This window comes from Argiope bruennichi, chromosome X2 (genome assembly GCF_947563725.1).
Source record: "Argiope bruennichi chromosome X2, qqArgBrue1.1, whole genome shotgun sequence".
Classification (NCBI taxonomy): Eukaryota; Metazoa; Arthropoda; class Arachnida; order Araneae; family Araneidae; genus Argiope; species Argiope bruennichi.
Genome location: NC_079163.1, coordinates 67,166,720 through 67,185,995, shown reverse-complemented (window position 1 = coordinate 67,185,995; position 19,276 = coordinate 67,166,720). Strand labels below are relative to the sequence as shown.

Here is a 19,276-nt window from a genome sequence, read left to right as displayed (position 1 = left end):
GAGGGGGGGGGTGTTTCATCCCTTTACCTCCACCCACTCCTAAGCCCCTGCGGATCTGTATAAAATGCGAAACTGTATATGCAAATACCAGTTACCTTGATTCATAATTATAATGTTGAATTCTTTAAATCAATCATGTGCTAAATGCTCGATTCAGCCATATAATTATAATTCTATTTCATTCGCCTTACCTTCTTATTTCCTCAAATATAAAATCCAACAAGCTGAAAAAGCAACAACAGCAACAAAAAATTTAACTGAAAGCTCGCAACAAACTCACCCGCTAATATGTCAAATGTGGAAGTCTTGATTTGCCGGTTGCTTTTAATGCCTTCCCCATTTCCTATTAATTCGAAGTTTTCGACTGTGCCAACAATAGTGAGGCGGACTATACCTTTCCAATTCTTACTGAAAATAAACTTATAAAGATTATTTCTGTAAATATGGTAAATAGCCTTTTTTGGATTTCAGTCTTTTAAATGAAGCAAGAGAAGAAATTAAGTCTTCTCTGATAAATGGTACAAATATATTATTTGTTTTTATTCTTTGTTATATCCAAGATTTAGGTGAATATTTTAGTGTAATATCTCCCTTAATTTCATCAGAGAATTTTTTTCAAATTTTGTTTTATATTCACGATTGTATCACTATAAAAAAGTTTTATACTAAATATCTTTTATATCAAGTAAAATCATGTTTATCTTCTTTCAAGAAAGGTGAAGCTATAGAAAACAACTATATTTAAATAGGAAACATTCTTCAAGTAAGTAATTTAAAAAATTAATACTGAATTAATACTACTTCTAGAAGCCTATAGAACAGAAATCAAATACCCAGAATCAAGTAAGGAAAATTTCTCTTTCAGTGGATAAAGCTTTAACTAATGACAAGAATTCTATTTAAGTCATCTTGAAAAAATTCTACGGAAGTGATCTCTTAAAAATCCCTGAACTTCCTTTCCGAGAACTTGCCAGTACAACCTGATGATTCAATTATCTAAGAGATATCCTCCATCTCCGATGAACGAAATTGTGACTGTGATTCAAGAATTGCTAGCAGACATTCACCATTCCTTTGTAAACTCTTTGAGTATACCTTGAATTTTTTGACCTCCAAAGGAAGGGAAAAATTTCCCATGAAGTAAGATCAAAGGGAGTTCATTGGAATACAATGAGCTATGTGGAATTGAATTGACTATAGTTCAAAACTATTAGGTTCACACTAGAATAACTTCTACGTAGCTTCTAAATGGGACAATAATCTCATTTTACTAAACAAGTACCGAAAATTTGCTGCTGTTTTTGAACTTCAGTAGAAAAAAGGCAAAGTGGAAATATAAAGTTGCTGCACATGAAATTTTGCTTTCATTATGTTTTATATTAGCATATTAAGTATGTAAGAGACATATAAGAAAACCATCTGTTGTTGCATTCCGACGACTCGAATCCAATGTGAAAATTCAAAATGAAGGAATTCCTGTGAATCCTGAAACGCTTTTCATCAGATTTGTTCTCATTCATTAGGAATTTCAACTGCATATTCAGTATACATAAAACAAAAAAAAAAAAAACAAAAAAAAAAAATATAAGAACAATAAAAGTAAAATAAAAACAGGCAAGGAAAATTTTAAAAAATTTGTTATTATAAATACAAACATGCTCCATTCAATGATAATATTCATTTACTTTCCGCTTCTTTACGCCATCTGGGTCTCCATTTTCTTTTCTCGGTTAAAGCACTTGCTAATTGACATGATCATCGTCTTTATTATATCAATTTCAAGAGCAGCGTTAATATATGGATGCTCTTTGCGGTTCTAATAAAGCATTGATTACCTGATTCTTGATTTTCTATAACAGCAAGTGAATCTACACTCTTTGGTCTATTTTCAAAGCATGTCATCAAAAACAGCTATAGAAAGAGGTCTTTGATGACGGTACCTGGAGTCAGATCCTGTCTGGTAGTGTTCAGCTACAGTTCAGACGATTCCACTCGTTACCTAACTATATTCAAAACTTCAGATACGTTCATTAAGAATGCTCAGCAGAACTTCCACACCTGGAGGTAAGTAAAAAATTTGTTTTCTCAAAAAACTTCATAAACAAGCGAAATAAATATAGATTGCTCGTCCATGAAAAATTTGAGCAATTTGCAGTAAAATTTGGAAACAAATTAAGCTCATTATGAGAGGCTCCATTGAAATTTCAATCCTTCCTGTGTTGACAATTTTAAAAACAGATTACATTTGTTAAAATTGTTATAGTAAAACTAATTACGATTGGATTGTATGTCAAAGTAATGGATATGACTTTTTCTACTGTCACCTTTTAACGCACATCAAACTTATGAAAAAAAGATTTTAAACAATTGGAATGTTTAAGAGATTCGCATGAATTTTATATTATATAAATATTTCTCCATGTTATTTAATGTAATTTTTACTTTTAAAAGAACTTATAATTGATTTAGTACAAGAACTTAAAAAAAAATACAAACTTGCAGTTAAAAAATATTTATGTTTAGAAATTTATCAGAAAAATATATTCTCCCCCCAAAATATTTTTTCATTAAAAAAAATTATTATTAATACTTCGATTTTTATTGAGAAACAGTAATTTTATTTTAAATAGATATTTATTTCACCAGAAATAACAGCGATTAATACTTTTTGAAAATCCAAATTAGATTTTGAGAAGATCTTTAACATTAAGTTTGTTGATTTCACATCATATAATGTCCCACAAGCATCAATTTAACTAACAAATTCTTAATGCATATTAAGATATGCATTAAGAATTGAGCTTGAGAATTAAGTAATGAGCGTTCAGTACTCAAGTTTAATTATAAGTGATTAATTATCTTAATTTGTTTTAGTTATTGCCTTGTTTTGTTATAAAACGTAAATAATGTGAAAGATTGTTTCCAATATCTATGAGGTATATTTAATTTGAGATTATGTCACTAATTCTTCATTTTCTATTATTCCTCTCCATTTGGTCTTAAATTCTTTTCCCCGTCAACATATAAATAATCAATTATTGCAAATAATTAATAAATCTTAATTAATAGGTATCAAACACTTGATTATTTTAATATAAATATAAAATTAATTACTATGCGTTATTTTGAAGTAAAATTAGAAAAATTTGGTTTTCCCTCTGTAGGTGATGTCTTGTCCCTCTACCGTCTATTGATTTGTTCTTTCTTATGCATGGGAATTCAATAACTCGTAAAAAATGGTTTAAACCATTAATATCTGGTATGTAATCTTGTGACTATAACCCTACCGATGCAGCACATTTTGCTCCACAGGGCTCTCCGACATCGTACATCACGGGTTGCTGTTCTCTGTTTTGAAGATTGAAAAACCAACGAAGTACGCTCAATGAAATTCGGCATGTGATTAAAACCGTATTTCTGTTCCAAATTTTGGTTTCAATAGGTTGGAAAAAAGAAATACAATATATATATTCGCACCATAGATTCAGTAAAAATGCTAGATTCACGCCAAAGATATATATTTTTTAACAATTTTTTCGCCAACATCATGTAAGGCATTCGCGACTTACCCAAAGTTCACAATTTTATACGGGGGGAGGGGAATAAGATCTTTATTGGGGGGGGAGGGTGACCACTCCCGCTGGTTGACTTAAGTTTCTGGATTATGTATTATTAATGGTGGGTTTGATCGTCCTTTTTTCATTTTATTTTATCTTTACTGCTCGCCATAAAAGAAGGGTACGGTTCCCCTCCCCCCGTGTAAACAGTGACGCAATTCCTTTCGCTCAGTATTGTTGATCTTTTGAAAAGTTATAGTAAAAGGACATTGAAACTAATCAACCTTTGTAAGAAGTTTGCTAAAGAAAAGATAAAGGCTTACCAGTTTATTATTCATATTGGTGTGTCTTATTTTCTTAAATGCGACAAATGCGAACTTCAATTTTGAATAATCCCCATGAAGGGTGTACTTTACATACTCTGTACAGAATCTTTAGCATGGGGGAAAAAAAACTCGCGATTATGTGACTTCCTTACATGATTTATGCCTAAAAGTTTATGACAATGTTTTTTTCTCCTCACAGTATACAAGAACCCGAAATTTATTGGATCACAGTTTTTTTTTTTTTTTTTTTTTTCATATCATAATTCAAAGGATTGGAAATTCGTTTCGATTTTATTTAACTATATAATTTTTATACTCTGAATAAAAGTTTCAATTTTGGTCCAATACATTATTTATCAGTAGAAACTATTTCAAATAGAAAAAAAAAAAGCCATTTCATGCCCTTTTTTTGTGATCTTTTGTGTGTGTGTGTGTGTTTGTATGATTTTTGCATTATATCTAATTTTTAAGAGGAAATACAATGATCATAATTTCTCAATAATAATATACTTTTATTCTTCAAAAAACGAAAAAAAAAAAAAAAAAAAAAAAAAAAGATAACGACACCTCTCAAGAACTCTCAATCCTCCACTTATTTGAGTGAAAAGCCATCCACTTAAGACTGCATTGTTACCAGAACAAAAAGAAAGAGAACCATCTTAACTGTTGAGATTAATTTTGGTCTTAGACAGTGTTTGCAAATGTTCGACGATGAGAACTTTATAAAAAATAAAATATTTTTTAATATTTGATTTTTTTCTTCTTAAAAACTTTTGAAGTGCTTATTCTATTCGATTTAGCACTTAAGTTTTTCGCTGATTGATATAAGAAGGATTGAGTTTTTGTCTGTAAAAAGATAAGATAGCTAGATTTATTTTTCTCTTTGTTTCAAAATGATTTTACAAGAATTCGCATGAAAACTTAGGAAAACCCAAGAATAATTAAGATGGAATCTTTTGAAAATTGCTTTTGGGCAGAAGAAAACGTTTCAAACCCAACTGTTTTAATTTGTAAAATTTTATGTTAAGATATAAATAGTAGCAAATCACCTTTTATCGAGAATAAGGAATTCAGCTCACCAACCCAACATGTACCTTTCTTCAATCAGAGTGCTTATATCTTTCTAGAAGTTGATTTCTAGAGAGAGCTTCAAAGTAAAATAGAAATAGTTTTTAAAATAAAATCCACAGGGAAATAAAAAAAAAAGAGAAAAAGTAGGAGTTTGAAAAAAAGGAAACTAACATAAATGAAAATACAAAAACAAGTTTTGAGTTGATTTAAAAAAAAAAGTATCGTATATATTTTCTTTAAAAGAGCATCATTCCGTTAGAAAAATTTCCGAAACTTATATGTATTTGGCAATATTGTATTTTAAATATTTTTGACCAAATCCCTGACTCAGATTTCACTACCTATTTGCATTACTCCACTTGACCACACAATTGTTTACTCTTTTGCAATAATAATAATACAAATTAGAAACAAAAATAATTATAATTATAATTAAATAAATAATTTAAAATTCTTAAAAAGGCATAAAATATTCTATTTTATTCTCAGTTTTAAATTGGCGCAAGTTATTTAGTTTGATTTTTCGTTGCTCGTTTTTATGCTTCACTGATTTTATTTTCAGTGTCCGCAATAATATAGTCTGATGCAACAGGAATATTTTCAATTTTATACACAATATTGTATTCAAAACACATGTATTCTGAAGTCTCATCCTGATTTTGAAAATTATTATTTTCGTTACTCTGCCATCTCATCACGGCATTATGCATTTTAATAACTCGCGAACGTTTCGGTCGTGGTATGTTCTCAACAGAAAAAAGGAATAAAAAAATAGCACATTATTATACTGGAAAGCTTTTAAAGGAAAAAAACAAAACAAGTTGTGTGAAAACTAATATTGATCCTGAAAAAGTCCTGCTCTTGAATAGGTCGATACATTAGTTGTATAATAATGAAAATTCAAAAAGAACACGAAACATAAACGATCTGAATAAAACATAATAACGATTTCACCTAAAGAATTGATTTATTCAAAAATATTTTAGTTAATAAAATTTAAGAATTCAAAACTGCTTCAAGATGAAAGAGAAACTAAACACATTTCCTCAATTTGAGACTGAAAACATTCAGAAAACTTCAAATATCTTTAAAACAAATTAGATAAGAAATCTAAAATTTGGAGTTAAACTTCCAAACCGTCATCGAAACGGAAAAACTAAAAATGTATTTCTGTCATTTTTAGGGTACTGTGTAGCCTGACTGACCGAAAATTAAATTTTGTCTTTAATTGAAATAAATTAAAATTTTTTAAATTATTATGTAAATTTTATACTTCATAAATCTAACGAAGGTCCGAATTTTTCTTTAAAATGTTACATTACTATTAAGTGCAACTATTTTATTGTTTTATTCAAGCAGCTACTGCAACTATTTATTCAGCTGTTTGAAAGTTAAAATATATATCATTAAATTTTCTTGGCAAAGCATTAGGAAGTTGTCTTTTTGGAGGCTTAGTCAGCGAATCTAATTTCAAATGAAAATAACATACAGCAAAAGATCTTTGAAATTCAACTGTCAACCTTCAGTTTGAACTTAAGTTCCAATATCAGAAGTCTCTCATTCCATTTGGGGCCGCGGTGGCTGATGGTAAGATCTCGGCTTCGGAGCCGGAAGGTTTCTGGTTCGAGCCTCAATTCCATCGAAGTACCCTTGTGTAAGCGGGTCTGGTGCATGTTAAATCCGTCGGGGCCAAACGTCCTCCACCTGGTGTTGTATGGAAGTTTGGAGAGAGGTGCCAGCTCAAGTGTCGTCCTCGTCATCTGACCGCGGTTCAAAATTACGAATTCTGTTCCTAAATAGCTCTAGTGTTGCTTTAAAACGGGACTTTAATGTAACTAAACTAAACTCTCATAAAACTTTTTTCAATCTCCGTTATTTTGCTTTCTGAGATTCATTTAAGGGCTGATCCTTTTTCCTTCATGTTTTATCGTTCAATAATATACTCTTGCAATTTGGAAACTTCTGTATAATCTATACCTTAATATTTTTTTTATTAAACTTGATTTCCTTCAGGTTTGTAGAGATATTACTTTATAATCCATTTTTCACTGACTTCCTAGAATATTAAAAGTCTAAAGTTTTGTGCATTTATATACTTTTGAGGGCAATACACTATTTTAATATTTTCAGGACTTGGTTATCAATTAATCAGTAGTTGAATCACATATGATTCCCGTTTCAGTGGTGCCACTTGTTTATGAGTTTCAGAAACAGCAGATTTTTCGATAAAAATGTAGAAAATAATTAAATTAAAAAATTCCTGCTTTGGATAAATACATCTAGTGCCCGGAGCAAATATCTAGAAATTCTCCTAACTGAAGAAATTACTAAGAAAGTAGGAATATTTAACTCAAAATAAAATTTAAAAAAAAAACTGAAAATGCCTGGATCAATATTTAAAGCATCAAGAAAAACATTTATGTAAATCACCGAATATATATGAAATTTTAAGACGAGTGGACGAGTAATAAAACACTCAATAATTAACGTTTACAAGATGTTCGTGATGAAAAAGTAAAGTAAATGAAAATATTTTCTTACATTAACGTAATAAAGGTTTTGGCAAAAACCAATAATAAATTCTTTTATGTATGTGTTTGGACGCTACACAAATGTCTTTCTTGATACTTTAATAAATGGAAAAATATTAAAGAGCTATTTTATAAATGAATCTATTAGAATTAAATATAAATACAGAAATCATGAAATATGAAAGCTTTTTATTTTAATCATTTCTATAAAAATTAAATATTATATTAATTTATTAAGATAGATGGGGATTTATATGAAATATATAATCATTCAAAATTTTATTTATTATAGATTATTATAAATTAATATATCAAAGATTTATTAACACTTTACATATTAAATATTCACTACATCATGTTTCCTTCCCACTTTTTTTCTGAAGGGTAAAATAAAGTAATAAGGATAATCATGCAAACCTCAAGGCTTTTGTATCATAATTGCCTCTGAAATCTGTATGAATTTATACTGGATTTGATAAATGAGCCACAGAGCATGGTTTCATATGAGATGAGAATATCGTTTTCATGATGAAAATTTTAATTTCATGATTGATTTTAATTTCTCCCATTTAACAATAACAGGCTTCATGCCTGTGATTTTATTGAAAAATGTCTGTTTGAGCAATAAATATGCGTATTTTATAAAATAAGCATATTTATTATAATTTGCAATAAAAAATGCTTCTTTTAAGACTCGTGTCTTTAATGAAATTGAAATTGAGGTTAAGATACCGGTCCAATCTATACGACGATCCATCATTCAGCATCTATCCCTTATTCTGTGCATACATTTTATATCTGAATGTCTCCTCGATATGTTTCTTTAAAGAATTTTCCTCTATCATCGATTACTCATTATTTGTTTGAATGATTCATTTTATATATATGGTTTCTAAAGTAAAATAAGACACGTATTAGCAATTTATTAGTGTTTTATCTTCTTATTTTCAAATAATTAATACTATCCTTTGGAATTGAAGATCTTTAGAACCCTCTATAATTGTTTCAATAATAAATATTTTAAATACAGTAATTTAATTATCAACTTGCAGTGTTCGATAACAGAAGAAAAGGGGAAAAAAATCATCCATCTTAACAACTTAATCAGCAAAAACGACATTTTCCTTTTCTCACATTCAGATCAAAAGCATTTTCTACAAGCTTGAGTATTTTCTATATGCGAAATATTATTTAGATTTCAAAGTTTGAATTGTACATCAAAATGTAAGGTTCATCTGCTTTGAAATCTTACTTTCAAGATGTTAAAAAATTTTATCAAAAGAAATGAACTAAATTTTGTCAAAAGAAAGCCAATGAAAACGAAATTCTATAACCACAATTTGAATGTGGTAATCGCGAAACACTCCAGTGGGATATCAAGGCGAAGTTATATTTATACCCTGTTCTGAAGCAACAAAAAGACTATTAGGGGCATCGTAATATTGAAATGTGGTCAGACAATAAAGATGATAGACTAGTTGGCATCTTCTCTTAAAACCTCCTCTCCTCACTAGTCGTTCGATTATCGACGTCAGATTTAATGCACACCAGCAGCATATAATAATGGATCTTACATAGAAACGGGCTGAAGTTTTCAAACCTGAAATTTTCTGGTCGCTAAAACGAGTCTTACCACCTAGCCACCATGAGTCTTATGCAATCGTAAAACAATGGGAAAAGATTTTGGGGTTATAAAATTGCAGTTCCTAATGAAAGAAAAATATTATTTAGTGAACTCGTGAAAGTTCTGTATATTCTTAGATATTTCAAGAAATGATATTTTTACACTTCATACAGTTCTGCGAGTAATTCAGCTCGAAGATTTATAATGCTATAGACCGTAATAAGCAGAACTATCAACTGTTTTTATTTTCTCCTCTGCCTTAATTGTTTTATTATCCTTCCTTTTCATCTTACACGTCTATTTTTTTTTTTTTTTTAATTTCGCATTTTTATTGGCGCTGAAGTAAAAATTTTGGTTTCAAACGTCCATTTTGCTTTTATTTAAAAATGAAAGTCGCGTGACTTTTTTTTCCTTTTTCCTTCTGTAGTGAGGATTCGAAAAGCACTAAAATATGTATTTTGTACTTTCTATGCATACATCCGCTTCCTATACCTAAAGGAATTGTCCTTTTATTTCTGTTTTGTTAAAACAGAATCGCACATGATTGCCAATAAAAAGACCACGAAAAGAAATGTATGATAACATGTGATTCACAAAACAGACTATTTCTCTTCGCTGAATCACCTGAATGAAACTGCTCAGCTCCTATTACTGTGACACTTTCCTCTATAGAAATTAATGTATTCTACTTTCAGTTTTCGTTTTATACGGCACTTTGCCTTTCTTCTATTATAATTGTGACAAATCAAGACAACGATCCAATTACTCAAATATAAGCAAATCACAATCCTTAGAAGAAGTAAACACAATTTAGAGTACATTCTGAGCAAAAAATATAACATGATGTACTACTTAAGAGTCTTATTAATATCCCCTAAACTATAATTATTTTTTAAATATAACAATATCGAGTAAAAGCTGCTCATTTAATTCAATTAAAATACGTTAAACAAATGAATAATTTTAATCCAGAGTGAAATGCAACATTCCTGAAAAAAAGTTTTTTTTTAATTACATATTTCAAATTTTGAGTGGTATGTTTTGCAGCATGCTTCATTTTTGAGTTGCTGAACATCGCAGATTCCAATTTAATTATGCTAATTTGACAATGACAGGAAAATATGCAATTAGAAATTATATCTGTCTTTGTATAGCATATAGAATGTAATACAGAAGACATGGGGAAAATTTTAAAAGATGCCAGAATGTATTACAGCAAGCGTTTTATGTGCTTGAATGTATGGGTGCAAGATTTTTTAGTTTAGTTTAGTTTAATTATATCAACGTCCCTTTTTAAAGTAACCCTAGGACTATTTTGGATGGATCTTGTAATTTTGAACCGTGGTCTGATGACGAGGATAACTGTTGAGCTGGATTTACGAGCCTGATTCTATGAAAAGTAACAACTAACCCAAATTTAATGGGCAAACTATGCGATACGTCAAGAGCCAATGCGAAGTATACAAGGTAAATATAGAAAAAACTGCACAATAAAATAATTGGAAAAACGTCATCAGAAAATAAATTTTATTTTAATTATTAGTTATGTTATAAGTCGGAATTCACACATGCCAGGTGAATACATTTTAGAGAAATAATTTTCATCTTCTTAAAAATAATCAGACTTTAAGATAAATTTCTTTTAATTCACATTAAAAAAGAATATATCATGTAGCGAATTTGTAGCTTGAGAGTATGTTTATTTTTTATCCCGTTCCAAGACGTCGTAAAATTATTTTATTTCCCTTGGATTTTGACTTTTCTGATTAGTTTGATAAGCTTTTTCAAGACGATAATTGTATGCAATTTCTTTTAAAAGATAATCTTGTTTGCACTACTCTTAGATTAAATATGTAAAATAAGGTGAAAGCAAATTTCCTCAATAGGTACATTTTTCAGTTATCAATCTGGAAGATAATTCAAAAACACTTTCTTATCTAGCAGGAACTATCATTACTGATACACATGCACATTTTTTTTAACAATATTGACAAATATTGTTGTCATATACTGAGTTTATCAGCGATTGATGGACTTTATCCAATCTTGCTGCTGAAGGCTATCCAATCAAACTTAGATAAGTTGTTATGTAAGAACTCGTCTAAAATTAGAAAAGAGATCTAAAAAAGTTTAATGCATTCTCGGTAAGTTTTAGTGGAAAGAAAGTAACATCAAAGTTTGTGTCGGAATACAAATGAAAATTTTATGGAGGGTTATGTCAAAATAAATTTCACAGGAGTTTAACCCTTTGCACTCTCAAAAGTAGTTAGATGCATAACTATGCACTTAATACAAGAATTTGTTTATTGTTCCAAAAAATAAATTAATATATAATTGTTTTAAGTTGAATTTCCCCGAAAAATTAATCTATGTCTTTTTACCATTCTGTAGGCATTTTTAAAAATCAAAATTGAAAAATAAATAAATAAAGCGTCAAAATAATGATTCATCTTGCACCATCTCAGGCACCATCTTGAATGGTGCCTGAGAGGAGCCATCAGAGTGCTAAGGGTTAAAGTGGAAGAGGGATATTTATAAATATATTTGCTAAAAGTTTGTCTTTTATTTCTAATCAATTTTGAAATTCTGTCATCGGATGGCTGTTAATTGTAATGATGATAATAAATAATGTGGGGTGTAATGTAGCAGGCCTCCACGTGGTGCATCCTTCCTCCTTCCTCCTTCCTTATGCCTTTGACATATTGGAAGGCTGGATATCTTATGGCGTCATAGCCAATCTTCTGGGCATTTGTAATAAATAAAAAAATAAATAATAAATAATATTGAGAAAATACATAGGAGCCTTCACGCCATTGATTTGTCTCCTCTTCTCACGATCAAAAGGGCCGCGGTGGCCTGATGGTGAGGTTTCGGCTTCGGAACCGAAGAAATTCAGGTTCTACACCCAATTCCACCGAAGAACTGTTGTGTAAGTGGATCTGATGCAAGTTAAATCCGTCGGGGCCAAACGTCCTCCCGCTGGTGTGGTGTGGAAGTTTGGAGAGGGAGGTGCCAGATCAGGTGTCTCCCTCGTCATCCGACCACAGTTCAAAATTACAAATTCCATCCCAAAATAGCCCTAGTGCTTTAAAACGGGTCGTTAGTACAGTTGAGCTAAACTAAACTCAGGAATCAAAAGTATGGTCAGTTCCTCCCTCCGTTATGTCACAAGATCCGAGGCCCCGCGAATTCCTCTAGGCATGGGGGCATTGTGATCGTATTCGCGTTGTACGGTGGTTTAAGGAAAGGGGATCATAAGAATTTTCTCCATTTGTGTGTGCCTTAAGATGCACAAAACTTGTTTCAGATATTTATTTCAAGAAAATGAAGTCAGAACAACTGAAACCTTTGTCATACACAAATTTACACTATTGTAAACGTAATAACGAAGAGATCTTTATCAGAATTACAGGGGAAAAAATAGGTAATTAAATTCTTACATTATATTTAACAAAATCCTGTGTAGATAGTTGATTTGTAAAGAGAAATTATTAACTTTTTTTCTTAAGTCGTAGTAAAATAATAATATAATAATAAATAACGGTAACAGAACTCCTGGACATTTCATAATCAATAAGTTATACTTAATTTATATTATTTTTATGATGACATGAGTTTCACGCTGATTGAAATTTATGTAGAATAAATTATTCCAGTATAAAGTTTCCATGAATCATCGCTTGTAATTTCTTAAGAGAGTCGTTAATTTGTTTTAACTGCTACTGAATGCTTTCGAGGATAATAATTTAACTGTGTGTCTCAATTCGACTTTTTCAACGTGGTTTCGAAATTGTGAAAGCAAACGAAAAAAATATATATCAAAAAGCGTGAAATAGTCATATTTAAGGTAAAATCATCATAAATTAATGGAACAGCTTACAAATTTTAAGCTAATTGTAAAATAAAGACTTTTTTTTTATCTGCATTTAATTTTATAAATTTGTGAAATCAAGTCTAATGGTAATTATTTAAACACGGCCATTACTTTTCTATAAAAATAAATAGAAACTAAACTGAACTTTTGATTAAACCACAACTAGATATTTTAGATATTGGACCACAGAATGCAAGTAATAAATTTTCTGAATCTGTGGGCCTGCGGTGGTCTGATGGTAAGGTCTAGGCTTCCGAACAAGAGGCTTTCAGGTTTGAGACCCGATTCCATCGCAGAAGCGAGTCTGGTGCATGTTGGTGCCAAACGTCCTCCCGCTCGAGTGGTGGGGAATTTTGGAGAGGCGGTGCCAACACAGGTGCCGCCCACATCATCTCACCACGGTTCAAAATTACGAGATCCGTCCCAAAATAGCCCAAGTGTTGCTTTAAAATGGGAAGTTAATACATCTAAATTAAACTTCCGAAACTTGCGGTACCTGAATCGAGGTATGTGAAGAAGCTATTTCTTTTAAGTGCGTTTGTATCCCAAATGTAAGGGAATTTTTTAAATCTCTAATCAGATTCAAAATTCAATTCAAATTAGATTTTTTTAAGCTCTAAGCCAATTATATAAAGCAAATTTCAGAAGAAAGAGATTACAGTATCGATTCATTTAAAACAAGTATCAGGAGATATAAAAGTTATTTTTTATTTATCATGAATGCTAATAATTGTAGATAATTTTAGAATACGGATAATTATGGTTCTATCAATATAATAAGTTTTCATGTCCGACATGAAGCATTAGAAAAAGTGGTTTATATGATTTAAAAAAAAACTCGCCTCCATTTTTTATTATTTTAATTTAGTTAACAGAGTTGTTTATATGTTCCAGTTTCCTTTGAAGAATACTTCATTGAATGAGACTACAAAATAATGGAAGCAGATGGGAAAAAGAATTGCAAAATATGTCGATAATTTTCTTAGATTTCACAAATGTTTAAAATCAATCAAGTAGTCTACAAATTCAAAAATAAATTCGTAATAAAGGCATTTTATGTGTGTTTAACTTGGGATAATTAATAAAGTTTTAGTTTGGTTGAATTATATTAACATCTCGTTTTAAAGCAACACTAGGGTTATTATGGGTCTGATCTCGCAATTTTGATCCATGGTCAGATGACGAGGACGACACCTGAGCTGACACCCCCTCTCCAAACTTCCACACCACATCAGTGGGAGCATGTTTGGCCCCGACGGATTTAACGTGTACCAGGTGGTAACGTTTCTTCGGTGGAATCGGGTCTCGAGCCTGAAACCCTCTGGTTCTGACGCCGAAAACTTACCACCAGGCCATCGTGGCCCTAATAAAGTTTTAAATTGGAAATGCCATTATTTGAAGCTTTAAGAGGAAAAATGTTCATTCTTTTGAATAAAAAATGATAATTAAAAATATTGAATTTTGAACAACAATTTGAAAATTGAACGAAGTATTTTTGGGGTTTGGATCCTTAATACCCAAGTAGGAAATTATGTGACTACAGAATAATTTTTTTTTCAGCTAGCCAATCAGTTTGCTGATTCGCACACAAAAATTGTCATTTTATAATAGAAGATGATGCTATAGCTTCCAAAATTTAATAAATATCATATAAACAATTGTTTTTGACTAGTTCATACTCTGAATAAATACTAGAATATTGAAAATATTGACTGCTCAGTACAAAAATATTACAAATAATGATTTATTTAAAATAATAAAGGGATATTAAGGCAATTTTAATTCTTCATAAATTTGTTTTGAAATATATATATTTGAGATCAACCATGTATTGAATTTCTGCACATACAATCCCTAGAAGAAAACCTCGATGTTTATATTTAGGTCGTGAAGCGACTCTCATATCTTTATTATCACACAAGATCGGGGTTGAAATGCAAAGGGACAGTCTTCCCATTTACTATTCATAGAAACCATCTAATTGGTAGTCACACACAATAAACGAACGCAACAAAATTCTACTTGAATTGAATGAGCGGTAATTGATACCTACCCCAAGGGCTGCGGAATATCTATGACGTAGAGTCAGCATTTTCAGTTTTCTTTTTATTGGAAAACCAATACGATTTTATTATAGATTACTAATCCCACTTCGCTCTCTTTTAAAAGAGTTTTGCACGTCAAATGAAACGACCCGGGGAGTTAAACCAAAATTTTATTCGATTTCTATGAAAGGTACAATAGCTAAAGGCTCATATACCTGGATGTTTTTCTTTTTTCTTTAAATAACTTTGTATGTCTTTGTACTCCACTAAACTGTGGTTTAACTAGTTAGAAACCTAGTCAAACAATCAGCAGTCAGCAATTGTGATTCGCGTATAAATTTTGTATTGAAACTTAATTAAATTTTTACTATTACTAATGAATTTTATTTAAATATGAAGTTTTCATTTGGTGTTTGCTAGAAAAAGAGTAAGTAAAATTGATGAAATGTATTCTAAAAAGGTGTCCATTTTTGCTATGCAGGAACTAATTAAGTACATGTTTAATAAATCAATCCTCTTTTTTCCTCTCTTTTCAGAAATTGAAGAGACAAAGTGAAGCAGGGTAAATAAGGAAACAAATAACGATGGTCACTACATCGGTTTATTTTTCTTCTAGCGTAGTTTAGTTTATTTATATTAATGTCCTGTTTTAAATCAACACTAGAGCTATTGTGAGACTGACCTAGTCATTTTGAACTGCAGTCAGATGACGAGGATGACACCTGAGCTGGCACCACCACCTCTCCGAACTTCCACACCGCACAAGTGGAAGGACATTTGGCCCCGACGGATTTAGCGCGCACCAGATCCGCTTACACGATGGCTCTTCGGAGGAGTCTAATCTCTAGCCTAAAACCCCCTGGTTCCGAATTCGAGACCTTCCCACTAGGTCAGTGACCTCCGCGGCCTTTTCTCCTAGCAGTAATGTGAATACTAATAAAAGCTATATAGAAGCAAGATCATGAATTTATTATAATATATATTATAGCAATAGAAAAACGTTTGTATTAAAATTGGTGTTTCTTCTGCAAATATTTTTCCTTTTTTTAAAAATTTAATTCTTTTATTAGCCAACAAATAATTTATCCAAAATTCATTAGAAACAGTTAAAAATGAACCTAATTTCTGTCCAAATATTCGAAATAAAACTTACTATTTAATTTTCGACTCAGTTCTGTAATATTTAAACCACTGCATTATTTTCTGTCAAAAATACGATAAAAGATATGCAAGTAAAATATATAAAAATCATATTTGATAAACTCATGAATGAAAAAGAGGTTAAAAATAAACATTTGGAATTCGTTCGACAAGCCTTTTTTTAACGTCTCAATAATCTAACAGTGTTATATAGCCATTTAATAGTCATTAGTCATTATAATAGTCATTTTTTCCAGAAGTACTTCGCATAAAAATAGCTTTGAAAAAATGAAGATGGTAAAACTGGCATATCATTTTTAACATCAAAATGACCTGGTTTGTTTTTTACATTATCTAAACGATCTGGCAATTTTATAATTGCAATAATAATATTAACTTTAAGTGGGTGCTTAGATAAATTTGGCATTTTTTCAGATTTTTACTTTGAGCGAGTTGCGCATTAAATGGCAAGTTTCTGAATAGAAAGACTGATTTGTTATTCACTTGATGAACAGAAAGGTCGATTTCTGCTCTCTATCTTCCTGATAAAATAGTGCATTATTTAATGTTGCCAGCTCTCCATCAAACAGGAAATAAAGGCGAATGAGATCAAACAAATTCGATATTTTTTCAGATTTTTACTTTGACCGAGTTGCGCATTAAATGGCAAGTTTCTGAATAGAAAGACTGATTTGTTATTCACTTGATGAACAGAAGGTCGATTTCTGCTCTCTATCTTCCTGATAAAATAGTGCATTATTTAATGTTGCTAGCTCTCCATCAAACAGGAAATAAAGGCGAATGAGATCAAACAAATTTAATTGGTGTGGTTGACTGATAAGGTACCATTCATTGAAAAAACAAACATGGCAAAAAGAAAATTAATTCTGCGGTTCGAAGGAAGAAAATATTGAAAATTTCAATGAAACTTCGTGTTCGAATAATTTTAACCATTAAAAGGCTAAAAATAAGATTAATTCTATACTTGTGCAATGTTATTAAGGATGAAAATCGATATCCATTTGAATTAAAATTGATCTTACCTTTAACAATGGATTAATTTATTTAGCAACCACAAAGTTTCATTTCAATAATTTTTTTAGCACGAACTTGATGATTTTTCCTTCAAATGTGCAGGGAATAAAAATAAACAGTAATAGTGTTTGAACAACGGAAACATCCAAACTGTTACAATAATATTAAAGTGTTCTAGTATTTCAAACCAACTAAGAGCGAAATGCTAAATTTTCGTACATGTTCGGTCAATATCAAACGTTTTACCTATATAACTCTAGCTAAGCCTCAACAAATTAAATTTAATATTTTACTATTTAAACAACGTTTTAAATAGTAAAAAACTTTTACTAATTTCACATGTTTCATGATTGTAAGAGTGGGATTTTCTAATCGATACTTCACTCTCTTCCTCATGTACTAAACTAGAGTTCTAAAATTCAGCACTCTTATTGAAGTCAGCTATCGCCATCGGGAGCCAATAATTTTAGAGCTCTTAATTATGAAGTAATATATTAATTTAGAAGCCACTTAGAAATTAATTTTATAAATATAAATTCTTAGATTTTGTAATAATAAATTATGAAATATATTAAAGGTTTAAAAAAAGGAAATAGATTTTTAAACGTCATTCTATTATTGTAGTAAAAAGTAGGAAATCAAAGAAATTAAGACACAAAGAAGTCATAAGGAGAAAAAAAAAATAGATATTTATTGAAAACCAAAATACATTGTAAATGTGATTAATTTGAATTTACTTATTTTTTTAAAATCAGAATTTCCCACTTTCACAGTTTTTTTATATCCATATTTTTAATAAAAAATTTAAAGAAAATAAGAATGGTATGCACAAATAATTAATAAAAATTTCCCTTTAGAATAGGAATATTACTAATGCGAAACATTTTATTATTCTAGAAGAATATTAAATATATAAATTATGTACAGATAAGAATATTTTTAGAAATATAAATTATTAATAGAAAGTAATTATTTTCACGATGAAATCTTACGTGTCTATTTAAAATGTGGAAGGAAACAAAGAAATATGGTCGATTGGTAATGTAGTGGTTTACGTACGGTTTTGCAGCCTCAGCATGACCGCTGTCGATTACCGAATGAAGTTTGTATATTTAACATTGTTTTTCTACGCCACAATTAATGTAAAAAAATAAAGGTCAAAAACTAAGAAATAATTAGTAAAAAAAAATAATCAATGTAAGAATAAAAAGAATTGGGATAGGTTATTGGGAAAAATCATGAAATTAAAAAAAGATAAAATCAGGGAATCAAAAATCTGAAAAGCGGGCAGCAAATAGAAGAATATAAAGCCATAATGAGATCATAAAAAATTACTACGCATTCACTATACGAAATTTGACAAAACATTATATATATAATTATTTTTTCATAGAGTATTTCTATCTGCGCTACATTTTTGAGATTTTTGACCTCTAAATTTGATACATTTTCCCCTTTTTAATACACTGATAAAAGCCTTACTTTTTTATATTTATTATAATTTTCTTGGTTGTAACTGATTTTTCAAAGAGTTCAGTGATTATCAGAATCTTATAAACCAAGAAAAGTGTATTGTTAGATTTGAAGCAAGGAACGATCAAACGATCAACCTTCAATAGGATATATGGAATTTAAAATGTTAATATTTGTTTATTGTTATTATACATATTTTTCAATTTATTGATTAAATTCTAGAAATATCAGATTCATAAAAATAAATTTCCCAGTTTAAAGAAATTGATATTTAAATGGAGCAGGTAGAGTAGTCGGATTTTTTTTTTTTTTCAGATGACAGCTCCTAGAAATAAGCTTAATTCTGAAAATAGTAATATATTAAAAATAATTTCAAAAATATTCAGGAGAATTTGAATGTAAATAACAAATTTTATAAACTTACTTTAGTTAAAAAATACTAGTCTGCAATTGAAGCTTGAATGTATAATTTCTTGTGATAATTTTCTTATCTTTGTCCAAATTTAGAAAAATAAATTCGTCGTGTACCTTTCCTTTTTCATTAAAAATACAAATTTGATATCTGCTTTATTTTAATGAAAAATTCTTGTTTCTGCAACA

General features: G+C 29.9%; 1 protein-coding gene across 4 annotated transcripts in view; it reads right to left on the bottom strand.

Annotated features, from left to right (window-relative positions):
- Nucleotides 1–19,276, bottom strand: part of LOC129960290 (uncharacterized) — a 50,480-nt gene that overhangs the window by 28,004 nt on the left and 3,200 nt on the right. Inside the window, exons 2-5 of one of the 4 annotated variants that reach the window (XM_056073598.1) lie at nucleotides 19,101–19,268; nucleotides 4,933–5,030; nucleotides 1,836–2,058; nucleotides 281–408 (exon numbers count right to left, since the gene is read on the bottom strand). The exons of 1 other annotated variant lie outside the window; for it this stretch is intronic. The gene's annotated coding sequence lies outside the window, so the exon portion shown is untranslated. Of the gene's footprint in view, nucleotides 1–280; nucleotides 596–1,835; nucleotides 2,059–4,932; nucleotides 5,031–19,100; nucleotides 19,269–19,276 lie in introns of those variants that run through there. 2 more of the 4 variants (XM_056073599.1, XM_056073601.1) reach the window with 2 other exon arrangements.